The sequence below is a fragment of the Watersipora subatra genome, chromosome 5, assembly GCF_963576615.1.
Source record: "Watersipora subatra chromosome 5, tzWatSuba1.1, whole genome shotgun sequence".
NCBI classification, from domain to species: domain Eukaryota; kingdom Metazoa; phylum Bryozoa; class Gymnolaemata; order Cheilostomatida; family Watersiporidae; genus Watersipora; species Watersipora subatra.
The window spans coordinates 60,738,136-60,755,687 of record NC_088712.1 but is presented as its reverse complement, the minus strand read 5'-3'; the positions used below and the strand labels follow the sequence as shown (position 1 = coordinate 60,755,687).

General features: G+C 34.5%; 1 long non-coding RNA gene across 1 annotated transcript; it reads right to left on the bottom strand.

Annotated features, from left to right (window-relative positions):
• Nucleotides 1-358: 358 nt before the first annotated feature.
• LOC137397640 (uncharacterized) lies at nucleotides 359-16,813 on the bottom strand. The gene is made up of 3 exons (XR_010978712.1): nucleotides 16,692-16,813; nucleotides 5,034-5,183; nucleotides 359-589 (listed from the first exon to the last, which is right to left on the bottom strand). It is a non-coding gene; the product is annotated as an uncharacterized lncRNA (long non-coding RNA).
• Nucleotides 16,814-17,552: the final 739 nt, after the last annotated feature.

Below are 17,552 nucleotides of genomic sequence, written 5' to 3'. Positions count from 1 at the left end.
AAAGTGTTTTGGGTCATATAATGTCAAATAATGTTTATTAATGACTTAGATAACATATGAACTTGTGTGATTTCAACTAACGTCAGATTATCACTAAGGTATTAGTATTATCATTGAACATTAACTGAATCAAGTTATCACTGACAATCTTCACATAATCTTATGAAGTGATATCATTATATTTGAACATTAACTGAGTCATGTTATCACTAATAATGTTTCCAGAAATTTATGAAGTGATATCATTATATTTGAACATTAACTGAGTCATTTTATCACTAATAATGTTTCCAGAATTTTATGATGTGATATCATTATATTTGAACATTAACTGAGTTACAACAACATGTTAGGCTATATAATATTTTAACTTTAGGAAGCTGTTTTCTGAGGTTTTAGCAGTATTACAGAACACTCCATAACAGAAGTCAAACAAAATTTAAAACAACTTCACAACAAATTTTTGAAAATTCACCAAAACAATCTAATCTCTGAAAATGATACAGTCTGATACTAGAAGCCAGAGATCAGTGCTGATGCATCTGATAGTGAAGCCAGAAGCCAGTGACAATGAATATACATTTCCAGCCTGCAACATAATTTTGATTATTAGCGTGATATATCTCTCTCTGCTATCATTCTGAAATAGATGTGTAAACTTTTATGTAAAGATTATTTTTCTTAAGGAACATCAGCTCACTACAAATCCATAAAGGTACTCATGCTAAGTCTCAGATTTGTAACTAAATAATCTGTGAAATGAAAGAACTGCCGCTCATGGCCGTAAAAAAATTGACTATTACGCTAGCTCTGTATTTCTAAAGGACTTCTATTTCATGATCGTATTCCAGCCTTTTTTATTTAAATAGAGGATTTTTCCAAATCTTTGCATTTAAATTTGCTTATGCTGTTTATTTTAGGTATATTATAAGATTCAGGCTTTTCATTATTTGTGTCTTCATTTTTCATGTATAGGGGACGATTACAGGTTTTCAACTTATTTTAATTTAGCTTTTCGTAACAAATTGCTTATCACTTCTAATCATTATTTTGAAGAAGTTAGCTGTCTTAACAATCTTCTAATTAATATTTTTTCTTAACAGAAAAAAGTATTTTAAATGCTATATGTCAAGCCATCTATCTATTTTTTTTTGTTTTATGATTATTGTATGAAATAATTAAAAAAAATCTTTGTTTGAAATGAAATAATTGCCAATAAAGTCATATAATACATAAAGTACTACAGTGGATAACAGATTACTGATCTGGATCAGACCCGTTTTACATTTCAATTGGCCAATAACAAATATTCATTGTTTTTAACAGTTCCACAAGTATCATTTACTTATACAGTTTTTGGCAATTTTTTAATTCATGCTATTACTATTGTTTTTGTTATTATCATTATTATTGTTATTATTATTCTTATCATTGTTATAATTGTTTTTAATTATTATCAGTATTAGAGTTTTTCTTCAAAGTCATGCGGTGGTAGGTGACTGGTTTTAGTCCATGTTGATCCGGGCCTTAACAAAAGGTCAAAGGATCCGACACCTTCCTCAATTCCACTAAAAGAGGACCTTCCTCAATATGTGAGATGTTCCTAAGATGGATGTCTTCTGTATAATCTCAAAAGACATGTTTACTACCTCGGCTAGGTATGCTATATGCCTTATTGATATTGTTTCGAGTGCACCAATTACTGTTTATATCACTTTGGTCTTCACCTTCCACAGTCTGTTTATCTCGAACCCAAGCTCTTTGTATTTACCAATATTCTCATCTTTCTTCTGTACTACCCATGTGTCTCCAGGTATTGCTATTTCTATGACCTGACATTGATTAGTTTCTTTGTTTATTAGTATCAGGTCTGGTCTTCTAGCTTCAATAACCTTGTCTGTACATTGAAGTCCCATAGCAACTTAACTTTTTCATTCTCCAATACAGCTTCTGCACGGTGCTCGTACCATTTTTCTGTGTGGGACAACTCATGTTTCTTGCATATGCTCCAGTGCACTGCACTTGCCACTTTGTCATGCCGCCCTTTAAATTCTGTCTGTGCGATCTTACTGCATTCGCTGACTATGTGGGACACTGTTTCATCTTTCTGCTTGCACAATCTGCATTTCGGATCGTTTGTTGACTTTTCTATTTTGGCCTTCCTATAGTTGGTTCTTAATGCTTGATCCTGGGCAGCATTGATCAGGCTTTCAATCTCTTGTTTGAGATATTCCCTCTTCACCCATTTCCATGTCTCTTTTGCTGCTTGATCTTCTGTCTGTCTTAGATGCTGTCTGTTCATTGGCTTATTTTTCCAGTTTTGCTTTCATTCAGTTTTCTAATGGTTTCTATACTCTTGTCTTCTATCTTAACTGTTGGTATCTATGATCTTACCCGCTGTTCTTATAAATTCGACTGGGCTGCTTTCTGTGTAATTTTTCAGACTGTGACTTTCGTACTTCACAGTTTCCTCTACACTTATTAATCATCTTCCTCCTTGGTCCCTTTCAACATAATACTCTATCTACATCAGATCTTGGATGAAGACCTTTATGCATTGTCATCAGTTTCCGCGTCCTTCTGGCCAGCTGCTTTAACACAGCCTTCGTCCACTGAATAATCCCTGCTCTGTATCTGTACAAGGAAACAGCCCAGGTATTGATAGCGGTAATGAGATTTCCAGCAGTCAGCTTTGATCTCAGCACTTTCATGAGTCTGTGAATGTATTCCTTCTTGATCTTAGCTTTCATTTCCGATTGTTTTATGTCGTCTGCGTCCATAACTCCTAAATATTTGTAGCTTTCATTATCTTCTAGTTCATGGATTTCTGTTTCATTTGGTAGCATAATATTTCCTCGGCCAGTTAGTTTCCCTCTTATCATGGTGGTGGTAGCGCACTTATCTAATCCAAACTCCATACCGATGTCATCGCTGAAGATTCTCACTGTGAGTATCAGTGTCTCAATCTCGTTCTTGTTTTTCCCATACAGTTTTAGGTCGTCCATATGCAGTAGATGGTTAACTGCACATTTGTTTTTAAGACGGTATGTTGGTTTAACTTAGCGCAGTACAGTTATGAGAGGTATCATAGACATTACAAACATCACAGGAGAAAGACTGTCTCCCTAGAAGATACCTCGGCAGATCGATACTTGTCCTAGTTATTTCCCTCCACTTTATAACTCTGTTTTACTATTATTAGTATTATTATTATTATTATTATAGAAACTGTCTTCACAACCAAGCGGTTGCTAGTAAGTGAGCCCAAGCCTTAGCTTAAAGCTAAAGAGTATCACTTTAATGATTCTTTCACTGAAGAGTCTTCCTTAGAATCTGGGCAGTTCATAATAATGCCGTTTTCTTAATTGTTTCAAAAGACAGTTTGGCGCCAACCTCAGCAAGATATAATGTAAGTTTTCTGGATATTTGTTGGATAATTCTATCTAAATGATTCGGTTTAAATTCAAAGTTACAGCTCTCGGTTAAGTCAAGGTCAAGCCTGTAAGGGTCTCGTGTGCCAACTTCACGTAACTGAATCTTACACTCGAGCGCTTCTATTCACGAATCTCTCACGGTAAGTTCTAATATAGCAATATTGTCCCAAGCGCTCCAATCACCTTTGGTTAGACATTGCGGTCTTCAATTCTCAAGTCCCAGCTCTTTATAGTTCTCCTTTTTTCATTTCTTCTCTCTCTATCCTGGTGTCTCCTAAGATTGCCATATCAATAATTTCACACTCTATGGGTTTTTTGTTTATTAGTACTAAATCAAGTCTCCTGGTCTCAATTACCTTATCAGTCTGCATGTTGATGTACTATAACAACTTCACTTTGCCAATCTCAGACACTGTCTCCACCAAATGGTCATACCATTTCTCTGTGTGCGGAAGGTTATACTTCTTACAGATAATCCAGTGAACTGCTGCAGCCCCTTCATCTTGTTGATGTTTGTATTCTGTTTGTGCGATCTTTGAGCATTCGATTACAATATGACTCACTGTTTTATATTTTGTCTTACACAGTTTACATGTAGCATGATTTGTGCTGTTTTCAATAATTGCTTTCCTGTAATTGATTTGACTGCTTGGTCTTGTGCTGCTATTATTAGACTCTGCTCATCTCTTTAGGCTTCCACTTGTCATCTACTTCCACATCTCTGTTCACCTAAGTTCCGTATTATTCCTATTGCACGAGTCTCTCAGTATTTCTTCAGGCAATGGCTTTCATACTTTATAGGTCCTTCAATACTCATGAGGCCTTTCTTTCTCTCCTTTCTTCCTCTTTACACAGATCCTGTCTAACTCTGATATAGGGTGCATTTCACCGTGCAAGGCAATTAACTTCCTTGTCCTGCTGTATATTTGTTTCGACTTTTCCTTAGTTCACTGTACACTCTCTGCTCTATATCTATACAAGGATGCAATCTAGGTATTGATAGCTTGGAGCGTGTTTCTCAAATTCAACTTTGACTTCAAAACTTTCTTTACTTTGTTGTGCATCAGAGTACACTCATCATATATTTTCATTTTCATTACATTATCTTTAATGTTGTCTGCTTCCAGTACACCAAGATATTTGTATTCATCATCTTCTTTAAGGTGGTGAGTTTCTACTTTGCTTTGCATTTATGCTTTCTTCCCTGTAGTTGGTTTCCCTCTTTTCATGATGATGGTGGCACATTTGTCTAGTCCGAATTCTATCCCGATTTTATTGCTGTATATTCTAGCGGTGTTGGTTAGCATGTTTATGTCATTCTGTAGTCTTTCATAAATCTTCAGGTCATTCATGAATAATAGGTGATTGATTACATCTTCCTTTTTTGTACGATATGCTAGTTTTAGTTTATTTAGAAAAAGTGTCAACGGTACCATGGCCATCAACTTGATGCTGATGGTTTCATATTGTTCGTTTTTTCTTTCTAAGATAAAATACTTTTATTTGTGTCACATAAGTTTCTAGTTAAATTATTGTAAAAAAAGGTTTATAAATTAAAAAACCCAAAAATTGATTTGTTTAAACCTTGGTCAAACTTACTTGCTAGTCCACCATAAGTAGTTGCAGAGCTTGCAGCTTCTGTAGAGAGTTTATTAAACCCCCAGTCGCTGCTGTTTGCCGCAATTGTATAAGTAGTATTTATAGATGCCATATCACTAGAAGCAGCAGTTGGTGGATGTCTGGTCTTTGCTGAAATGCATTAATTTACAGTTCTATATTAGAATTTCACCTCTCATGACACAGTATAATAGGTAATTTAATTCTCCAGTAGTAACACACGAGATAAGAAATACTTTCACTTACTTGGTTTAAGACATTTAAATTAGACATTTAAGAGATTGAATTTAAATTCCCGAATCCAAATAACTGGAATTTAGAATTTTTAAGCATTTAAAACCAGAGTAAATACAGAATGAATTACAGAAACAGTGATAAGGTGTGTCTACATTCAAATCACCATAAAACAGAGCATCAATGCAGTAGCATTTGGAGTAATAAAATTCTGTCATCCTTGAAGTAAATGAGGGAGCAACATTTTAATAATCTTTATGAATAAAATAAATAAGATGGTTAAAACATAACATAAATAATCTCAAATTGCAATTATCCCATGACCAAACACAAGCAAAGCGAATGTTTGGGAGATTTATGATAAATGCATATGCGGCGCGCACACAACTCACAAAGATTATTCATTAACGGCCGCCGCAAACCCTTGTCCCAAAATCTCATCAACAAATCTAACTATTTTTCAATGAAGTTTTTAAGTATAATAACGATACAAAACACATATAAACCTATTTAAATATGTTACCAAGTTTTGAAAGGTTACTGCAGTATCCTAAAACTAACTCATCTGATAGGATGATACATAAATAGGCAGATTAATTCGGCTTAAAATCGAAATAGAAACTTGAGAAGCCTTTTTAATCAAAGTTAAGACCGGCCAACGAAATGCCAATAAGGCTGTGCGACAGATAGTATACCGCAAATCCTTATGCTCAAGCTGCGCGGCTTGTCGTTGGGCACGGCTTCTGGTTCAAGGTCATAGGCCGCGGCTAAAGCCAAGTTTTTAAATCTTACATGAGGCTTAGGGGGGCTTCTCAATAAATGCGGTCTCTGCTCAGTTCCGCGCTATAACCATAGAATCGCAGTCATGATACATTTTTATGTACGGGATTTTGGCGACCTACTCGTTTATTTTCAAGGTCAGGTTTATGGAATACTTTAGACTATAGAAGAATTTATCGCTAATGTTTAACTCACCACAGGCATAGGTTATTAAAACCGTTTCATTCTTGACCGGCATCTTTCCATAAACGCAAAGCTCTCTAACAGCGCAATAAAAATCTAGCTGGGACATGGCAAGTAAGTTCTTGATGCAAGGGTTTAGAAATTTTAATTCGAACTTGGAAGTAAAAGGAAATTCTTTTCACATGTACTGATGTAGCCTGTTTTCTAATTCAAGAGGAGGGGAGTATAGGGAAACCCTTCTCAACACTCTCGCTCCTGAAAGGGTCAAGGACGACAAAACCTCGGTCATTAGCCGCGGTCTGTGGGCATACGCGGCTTGTTGGAAGATTATTTTTTCTTTCATGAGTCATCTGGTTTTGAGCACCAGCTGCGCGGCTTGAGCATGTGGACTTACGGTAACCATTATGCCGTCCAAAATTCACGAGAATAACGTGCACATTTTCCCAGTCTATGGAATTGTTCAATTGCCGAAGGCTTCTGTAATTAACTTAGAAGTACTGAAATATGATCGTTTCTTTTTGCCAATTTTATTTTTTGGATTAGTTATTTGATTTTATAAAAAAGTATTATAATGTTTAATTAAAAGGATAGTCATTAAAATTTACAACAACAAAGTATATAATGATTGCATTGTCTAATTGCCGAAGGTTAAACGTTAGACGCCAAACGTAGACCGTTTGAGGCGTAGACCGATTTACATGTACAAAAGTGTGGTACACAGTTTATCAGCCTATGTTTTTTGTCCAATTACCGAAGGTTTCATTAAATTATCTAGAACATTAGCCAGATTTCTTTACGTCTTCTCTACAAACTAGGGCCAAACTACATTGCCCCTTTGTGAGAAGAATATTTCTTTATTTTACTCCAGTTTGCAGAAAACTTCCAGACGGGTCAATGCTAATGCTAGCTTTCTGTAACATATCGCTGTCAAAACCATTCTACATTCAACACAACCAACTTTCAACTTTCCAACACAACTTTCAAACTGTGTATATTACGCGGCAGCTTGTAATTTTGCTTTTAATATTGCATTTCAGAGATATAATAAACGTATTTCATTATTGCTGTTGTTAATTAAATTAAATACAGTAGGTTAGGCCTACAGCCTGAATTAATATTTATTTTATTGTTGTAAAACATAAAATTGAGATAGTAGTAGATTAGGTCTGAATTTTATACAACCTGTTTTGCATAATTGACTTTTTGAATTTCACTTCAAAACAACTTGTCAACTCCCATGGACATACCACCTCCCAGAACACCACGTCGTCGCAGTGGCCATCCACGTGTCTCCCAATTATTACGGAGGAGGAAAAATAGAAGGTCCTCACATCAACCATCAACATCAAATGCTAATGTTCAACAACACGCTACTCAAAATAATAACAACAACTCATCTGATTCAGATAATTCTTTAGTTAGAAGAATTATCTGAATCAGATAATTCTAGAATTCTTCTAACTAAAGAATTCTACTTTTGTAGAATTCTGACCTTTTGCAACTACTTTTTCAACATCCAGCAGTACCCTTTCTTTTTTCCATTATCACTTTGGTCGTGGGCTGTATGACAGGGGAATTTCTAGTTATTATTTAAATTGTGGGTTACTTTACGGTGTAGCATAATCACTATATGATACTATCAGTACCCAAGAATAGGATGTGACAAAGATATGAAGGGGTTTAGTTGAAATGATATGGACTTAGCAAAGCTTGCCTACATGTATATTGTTCAGGCCTGTATTCCCTGGTTGCAAGTTGGGGCGGCAAATGTTAGGTGACTAGTTATGAACATCTGGGATTTGGGGGCAGCGTAAGCCCCCTAACAGGTTTCTTTCATGTAGATCCTCAACCGGGCTTCTCATGAAAAGTTTTAAAAAATTTTATCGGAAAGTATAAATATTTTTCTGTTATTTGAGATTTGTTTGTATTAAGTGATGTGAGTGCCAGGATGTTTTCAGATTAGAATAAGCAAAACTTGACCGCAGTTAAAACACTCAGAAAAAAGACATGTTTTTCTTTTGAACGTTTAAAAAAAAAATCTTTTGCCGATTTTATTTTAAGCTCATCCGAAGGTTTTTACCCTTTCGATCTGCTATTGCAAAGCGGACGTTTGGTAAAACTTGACTTTTTGCAAGCCTTTATAAAAGTAGTTGACAAGAGTATTTTGCCGGTGATGATAATAATGACACCTAAGAACTACTAAAAGTTGATGTTTATTTCTATGGCTTGGAATAAAGTGATATTCTACAGCAATAAAAACCGTCCCCGTAGCTGTTGGGCAAATTACTGTTCGAGTTAATGATATTGAGGCCGAATTATTTAAAGCAATTTATCATTGCGTGGGAACGAACCAGACAAATTTGTTCGAGTTAACTAGCATTCAAGCATTCGAGGTAAAATTTTACATTTTATCCGAAGGCAAGCTATCCGAGTTTGACTGTACTTAGCCGCCGAAAACTCCTAAAAAGTTTGGGCGGTTTAGCCGGCCAGCCAGCCCAGGGAATACGGATCTAATATTGTTGGTTGTTATATTAGATGGTGATCAGCGTGAATGGCCAGTCATTTTGACAATCATGATCTGCTGAATTCTAAATAATCAATTCAATTTACTCAGCTTCCGTTTTTAGATTATTATGTTATTACGACAACCACCCAAAAAACTCTTGCACCCTCTGAGTATATTTTCAAGTCATTTCAAACGAAGATCAGATTCAATTTGGAATAAAGTTTCATAACATTTTTAATTCATGAAATTTCTATTGCTATAAAATTCACTAGCTTTCTGATATTATAAACACTATCCAGCAGAAGCTTTAGATGAGAAGTTTATTGAGCATTGTAAATGTTTCATTTAATTATAAGCTTCAATTATTTTAATGTTAAATTTAGATCTTCAAACCGAGTAGCAATAAAAGCATACAGCAAGTTGATCAGTGATTTCAATTTCACCATTTTTGTATGGTAGCCTACACTATTTGAGTAAAATTTGGTTATTGGTTACTAAAATTGTGTAAAGGTTCGGCTAAATAATCGTCTGTAAAAATTGTTTCAGACTTTAATGATGGTTGGGTGAAGCTGAGGCAGGTTTTTATATTCACCAAATATGTATAGGAAAAACAATATTTGCTTGTAACAGTTAGCCGAAGTGTCTAAGACTCACTTCACCTAGCAAAGAATGTTAAAAAAAGCTAATATCTTGTCATGGTTTTGCAAGTGTCGAATATCTAAACATATACTAAATTTTAAAGGAGGCTGCACATTTTTTTATGTATTGAAAATATCAGTAACACAAATTTATTTCTTTTTTTCTGACCAACTTATGTTTTTCTCATTATAAAAAAATAGGGCATTACACATTTCTGTTAAAAATTATTCAACTGAAGTTATTATTGAGCACTTTAGAAGCCTCTTTGAACAGCGTTTTTGACCAACTAATGGAGCGCCACAGCTGATTGCAGTTTTTTACAGATATTAAGGCGAGTTTTAATAACTGTGAACTAAGCGTAATACCTTGTGGTGCAGTATATGCCTGCAAGGCAGCTCCTAAGTTGATAATAAAAAGTATTTTAATATACTTCTCTACAGTTTTATGGCTAGCAATAATACCCATCTCTGTGCGTTTGGGTTATAAACAGTGTTAAGAAAAAGTTTTACATTTCATGTGAGGTCGGTTTCCCAAAACTTTGGTCTAACTTACATGCTGATCCAGTAATTGCAGAGGTTTCACTTTTTGACACAACAGTAGTTTGTGGTGATTCTCCAGTTCTCACTGCAATTCATTAATTTAAAATTGTATATTTTAATTTCATTTCTAAATTAGCACATTTTGTTAACACATTCACAGGTAAATTTTTTACTCCCTGTTCTTGCAATAAAGAGCTATAGCTGCTGTCATTTGTAGTTAATATGTTAAGATATGTTATAGTTAAGGTTTATGGTTAAATTAAGAAAATGTGTTCATCTTAGAATAAAAATAAAAAAAGATTTTTTGCCATAGTAACGGTTATCAGATACTAGGAGCCATCACTCTTTTCATGGTTAGCTAAGGTGTTAGGACTCGATATGTGCTCTAAGTATGTGTGACATTGCAGCAATGTTATAGATACTCCAGGTGTTGTATTACAACTCATCAGTGCAGAGTAATTAGCAGAGCTAGGCAGCTGCCTTACCTTATACCTGTCAATTCATTTATACAATAAATAACTTGGTGGAAACTAAACATTTTAGCATGGTGTTAGAACATATTTAGTGTGAATTATCAGGGCTGGATAGTGATGGAAGGGGGTGGTTTGCGAGCTCCAGGCAGCTTTATATCTAATGCTTGCAACCCCAGCAAAATACTGTATGTAAAAGCTGGCATAAAGGGCTGAACAGTTTAACTTTTATATGCTAGCAACAAAGAAGTCAACAAAAGGGGAAGAAATCCAAGTAGCCATACTATTAACTCTACTTGGGCCAAAAAGTCAGGAAATATTTCAAACCTTCATTCTTTCCGATAAAAATCGCAAAGATATTGCGAAAGTCAAGGAGACACTTTACACATTTTACCCAGCACTTTACATCGCAAGTGGAAACCATCTATGAGCAGTACAAGTTTCATAACAAAGTACAGCTTCCAGATGAATCTTCTGACAATTTCTTAACTGCACTGCCCGGAATTTTGTCTACTTGCAATATACATGCTGATGAACAAAATAGTGCTCTGGTAGACAGAACTGTATGTGGCCTTAACACACCAGAATTTAGAGAAGACATATTCAACTTAGATGGCATTTCAGATTTGAAAAAACTCATAAAGCTGTGTCACTGTGCGAAAGTCATCAAACATTATTTTACAGGTATGAAAAGCGGCAAGGAGTACGTTAATATCGCTGCTATACAACACTCGACTCATCCAACTCACAAAAATAAGAATGGCGCAAAGGATAAATGGCTGTAAATACTGTAAGCTTAGTTATCATCAAGGAGCATGCCTTGCATATGGCAAAGAATGCCATAACTGTCACAAAATAAGCCATTTTAGCCAAGCTTGTATGGCACTATAACGTAAGTCTGCTGCCAAAGCTGCAAATGTACAAATATATCTATCTGTATACAAATATATGTATACACATATAATATATGTATTCAAACTACAAACACTAGAAATTCCCCAGTCATACAGCCCATGACCTGACTTAACCTCTGAACATGTCCTCTGTCTGACATGACATTTTCTGACATGACCTCTGAACCCAAATTGGCCACGGAATATTGACGGAATATTGACATTGAAGGATGAACCTGAACAATGAGTAACTGTTCTATAAGTGTAAGAGAAAATAAAAATTCAAAAGATGGACCTGGGTCCATATTGTTGGCTGCACTGAATTTATTAACAGTGTCAGGTCTAACTTGTTGGCATGTATGACATAGTTGTATTTTAGTATTGTATGTAATGAGTTGTTTGTCATTACATCCAGTACATGTGAGCTGTGATATGTTGTTGTCAAGTCTGCCTAGAAAATTGTTACGCAGTTCTTGAAAATCAGGACAATCTAAAGATTGAAAATGAGGAATGTGATGAAGGGGGGCAGCATTGGGAGGAGCAATATTGTTTCGTGCAATGTTTTCATGGTCAATGATGTCCACAAAATCATGATCAACATCTGGAAACAAAGGGGCTGCCAAGTCCATATCATTTACATCGCCTACAACATCTACTAGAGAATTCTCTGAATCAGATGAGTTGTTGTTATAAATTTGAGTAGCGCTTTGTTGAACATTGGAATTTGATGTTGATGGTTGCTGTGAGGACCTTCTATTTATCCTCCTATTGAGCTGTAATAATTGAGAGACACGTGGACGGCCACTGCGTTGGCCACGACGTGGTTTTCTGAAAAGTTGTATGTCCGTGGTAGCTGTCAAGTTGTTTAGAAATTAAATTCAAAAAGTTAATTATTCAAAACAAAAGGTTGTAAAAAAAATAACACCTAATCTACTACTATCTCAAACCTATGTTTTACAACAATTCTATAATGAAATAAGTATAAAATAAAGTAAAATAAGTATTAATTAAAGCTGTAGGCCTAACCTACTGTAATGTATGTAATTTAACAACAGCAATAACAAATTACGTTTATTATAACTCTAAAATGCAATATTAGAAGTGAAATGACAAGCTGCTGTGTACTATGCACAGTTTCAAAGTTGGTTGCGTTCAATGTATAATGGTTTTGATAGCAATCTTTAACAGAAAGCAAGTATGAGCGTTCTTGCGTCTGGAAGTTTTCTGCAAACTGGAACAAAATAAAAAAATGTTCTCGTCATAAAAGGGCATTGTAGTTCGGCCCTAGCTTGTACATAAGATGTAAAGAAAGTTGGCTAACGTTTTAAATAATTAAATGAAACCTTTGGTTATTGGACCAAAAAAACATAGGCTGATAAACTGTGTACCACAATTTGGTACCTGTAAATCGGTCTACGCCTCAAACAGTCTATGTTTATTACAGAAACCTTCGGATAAATTCGAATAATTATTCTTATAATTAAATCTTATAATAATTTTATAAAATTAAATAATTATTCTCATAATTAAATATTTTACAAGATATTAAAAACGGAAAAATATTAGAAACCTTCGGCAATTAAACAATGCCATAGACTGGTGAAATGAGCACGTTTTTTCGTGAAATGCGCACTGCTTAATAGTTCTACTATCTGTCGCACGGCTTTATTGGAGTACCGTTGGCCAGTCTTAATTATGATCAAAAAAAGCTTTTCAAGTGTTTTTTCGCGATTTAGACCAAATTAATCTGTCTATTTGTGTATAATCTGATCAGATGGATAAGGTTTAGGATATTGTCTACAAATAATAAAGATTTGGTAACATATTTAAATAGGTTTAAATATTATACTTAAATGACTCCATTGAAAAATAGTTAAATTTTTTGATGAGATTTCGGTACAATATTTGTGACCGTGTTGATGAATAATTTTCGTGAGTTGTGTGCACATATGCATTTATCATAAATCTTCCAAATAATCACTTCGCTCGTGTTTGGTCGTGGGAAAACATTAAAGCTCTAACAAATTGCAACGCAGGCCATAAGATCATCATAGGCTAAGTGTAAGCAATAACTATAAACTGCTAGAGACATGTATCAGCTTCATCGTATATATTTATTCCAAGGCTGAGAGAACTTTAACTAATTTAGCAAAATTCTTGAGTCCAAAAAGGTTGATGTTGCAACGTCGAAAGGAGAATACAAAATAGAAACAAAAATCGATTCGCCCGTGAAATGGTGAAATTTATCTTTTCAGTATTTTGATGAGGCGTTTGAAAAATACAACGTCACCCTTTATTTGAACCTCACCTCTAATGAAGCGCCACTCTAAAGAAAGAGTTGAAAAATTGAGCGTCATGGCGTTCAAATAAAAGTTTTACATTATTTTCAAATTATCATAAAACAGAGTCGTTGCCATGGTAGCATTAAAACATACTAACAAGCCGTCAATGCTATTATGTTTAGTCGAGGTGTTAAGATAAGTTATAGTTTATAGTTGAGATAAAGAAGTGTCTCTTTTCAAATTATAATATCACAGAAAGTAATTATCATAGTAGTACTAATAGATACTAAGGAATCATGACTGCTACCTTGTTTAGCTAAATTGTTTAGATAAGTAATAGTTATTATTTGGAGTACAAAGCTAGACAGTTAACTGTTTTTTATTATTTAGCGATTTTTCTTGTTACAAGGAAAATATCTTCATACCTTTGTTTCAAAAATGACTCAAGTGAAGTTATTATTGAGCACCTTAGAAACCTCTTAGAACAGCTTTTTTAACCAACTGATGGAGAGCCTCAGTTGACTGCAGTCTTTTTACAGATATTAAGGCAAGTTTTACCAAGTGTCAACTAAGTTTAATACTTCGTTGTACAGTATATGCCTGCAAAATAGCTCCTAAGTTAGTAAAATAAGGCATGTCATTATACTCCTCTACAGCTTTATGGCTAGCAATAACACCCATCTCTGTGCGTTTGGGTTATAAACAGTGTTAAGAAAAAGTTTTCAAATTCGCTGTGGGGTCAGTTTGTCAAAACTTTGCTCTAACTTACATGCTGATCCAGTAATTGCAGAGGTTTCACCTTTTGACACAACAGTAGTTGTTGTTAGTGGATCTCGAGTCCTCACTGAAATTCATTAATTTAAATATGTATATTTTAATGTCATCTACAAAGTAGCTCATTTTGTTAACTAGTAACTCACAAGTAAATATTTTATTTGCTGTCCTTCAAATGATACGAGGAGCTATACCTGCTGTCATGTTTATTCAAAATGTTAAGATAAGTTATTGTTGTAGTTTATAGTGAAGATAAAAAAGTATGTCTATTTTCATATAATCATAAAACAGAGAACTATTACCCCAGTAGCATTAATAGATAATAAACAACCATAGCTGCTACCATGTTTAGTTTTGATTATGTTTGTATTTTATTGATGTATCTTAAACATTTAGTACTTATCTTTCAACAATTACAACCGGTACAACAAATACAGCCGGTACAATCAGTGCAACTGGTACAACCGGTGCAACGGGTGCAACCATTGCAACGGGTGCAAACGGTGCAACCAGTACAACTGGTTGTGACAAGTTGCACTAGCTGTAATAGTATCACTGGTACAACCGGTTGCACCGGAACAACCTGTACAATCAACACCGCCGGTACAACCAGTTGTACACCCGGTGCAACAGGTACAATCGGCACAATTAGCTTAAAATAAGATTAACTTATTATATGGATACTATAACGTCGAATTTACATTAAGTGTAGTATTGCAACAACTTACCAGAGTAATCTGCATAATAAAATAATAAAATACATGGATGGGAGCATGCTGGTTCTAATATTCCTACTAAATGGCACCCACGAAACAATTTCTCTGTTTTATGTTTTTTTCGCCTCAAGTCGTGGAAAACGATGTTTTTTCGTCTCAGCGTTAAAGCATTTTTTTCACCACAAAAATGTCTTTCAAAGTTCAAATTTGGCAGTCGATGTGCTGAATACGTTGAAATCTTGAAAAAAAAGTAAAGCTATTATTTGAAATCCCTGCTACAAGGCGTGAAAGATATATGATGCTTGCTCTTCCTCTCAATTCAGCATTCTTTGTGTTTCGTAAATGCTTCACGGTTGACTTGCAACAAAATTCACATTACAGTCATTTGGTATCAAAAGATTCACCATGTTTTACTCTGCTGTGTTGCAAGTGCAAAATATGTGGAATGTGATTACAAGCTCTTAAAAGCTCAAAAACGAACAGTTAATCGCCGCCATCACAAAACCGCCATAGGTTGAAATCAGTTTATTTCTCTGACGTAGTCATTACAAGTGGTTATTGTTTTGTCACATGATGTTCTCACGTAAAATGAAAGGTCGATAAAAGGCTCAATATAAAACTTATCGTAGCACTAGTTTATGACAAACACTTCGGGTTTTACCGAAGAGCCCGTATCAAATATAGATGCTCGCTACTTTACAACTTTGTTTCGGCTTGGTCTAATCGTACTTATTATACTTCGCAAATAATGTCTGAAAAAATTTTTGATTATCACAAGTGACCAAGAGGCTGGTCATGTTAATCAGACAATGATATATACTCCTTCGAGTTGAGGTTAAAAAATTAAACGAATTTTCACGGTAGGTTATAAGACATCAGCGCTGAAAGTGACAGCATTACAATGACGGAGAAATAAATGTGTAAGAACAATATACATGGTTTTATTGAATGCGTGAAGTATATTTGTAAAAATATTTCGACGAATGAGGTTGCATGAAAGTGTAAACAGAAGCCATCTTGCACAACTATGCCCCATTTGAGCCGTTTTGTAAAGAGATTCTAATCTACAGCAGTCTCATGATGGCAGCGATTAACTGTTCGTTTTTTAGTTTTTATGAGCTTGTAATCATGTTTCCACATATTTTGCACCTACATACACAGACATAATGAATCTTTTGATACTAAATAACCGTAATGTGAATTTTGTTGCAAGTCAACTTTTAATATTCCGTGTTTGAAACGAACTTAGTGAAAAGTAAGCGAAAGTAAAATGTATTGTGCATTTTAACAATTCATAGATTATTAACTATAGATTTTAATTCATATATAACTTTGATTTTTTAGCCATGGGTTCTAAGATTAATAATGCTATTAAAGGAAGAAGTAAGAATCATAACCATAAGCAGATCATAACCACTAAATACACTAAAGTTACTGTAGTTATCAATATTTACTAAGGTTAATATATGATTGTGCTACTAATTTTTGATCTATTTTTACCAGGGGGTGTTTGTGTTAGACAATTATCATGGGTTTCTATATCCCTCTATTCAACATTCCTGACAAAAACAGAACGAATTTATGTTGTATGCCGAGGTCCACTATAATATGTGTATGTTCTCACCCATCCTGAACCTGATCCCACCGGGATCTTTTTCTGTAACAACAGCCAGGTTTTTGTCATGAAACCAAGCTCCACCAGTAATATCTGTGAATGTGCAGCTTTCTACATCGTCACTCCATTCGCCTCTGATATCTTTATCGCAGTATTTTACTATTCTAGCTGAAATTTTAAAATATTACATCTATCATGCCTTAATTCTTAATAGTTTCACATGCATAACAATTATATTAGACAGATAATTGCATCATGAACAAATTATGATCATGTGGGATTTTTTTATGGTATCAGTCATCAAGGATTTTAAATGGTCATAACATCAATAAATGAATGAAGAGCAAGATTCCTACAATGACAAATTCATTTCAAAACAAACCTACTGATTATGTCAATAATGTGAATATGTGAATATAGGGGAGCACAAGATCCCAGACAGTACGCCTGATTGCGAAGCAATCAGATGCAATGACTAAAAATTTAAAAGTATTATAATTTGAAATGTAAAAGTCTGCACATGTGGCTGCAAGCATTACTTCAATCGCTAGCATGAGAATACAACTCACAAATGTTTTTATTTGTTCACAGCTTCACATTCTAAATTAGCGTATAAAACACTAATAGCATAATACCTTATAGCAGTGACTTATATAAAACTCAAAATCTCTAGAATATTGAAATCCAAGGATACTTGTATATGCACACGTCACTATTTTAGAAGTAGCAAATGCTATAAGGAGATGCAGTTTGATATAACATAATTACATCACGATATAGTTTATAAACACATATAAATATTTTTTAACTTCTAGAACATACAGGATATCAGTTGACTGTTTAATGATGGTTCGCTAGATTACTTTACTA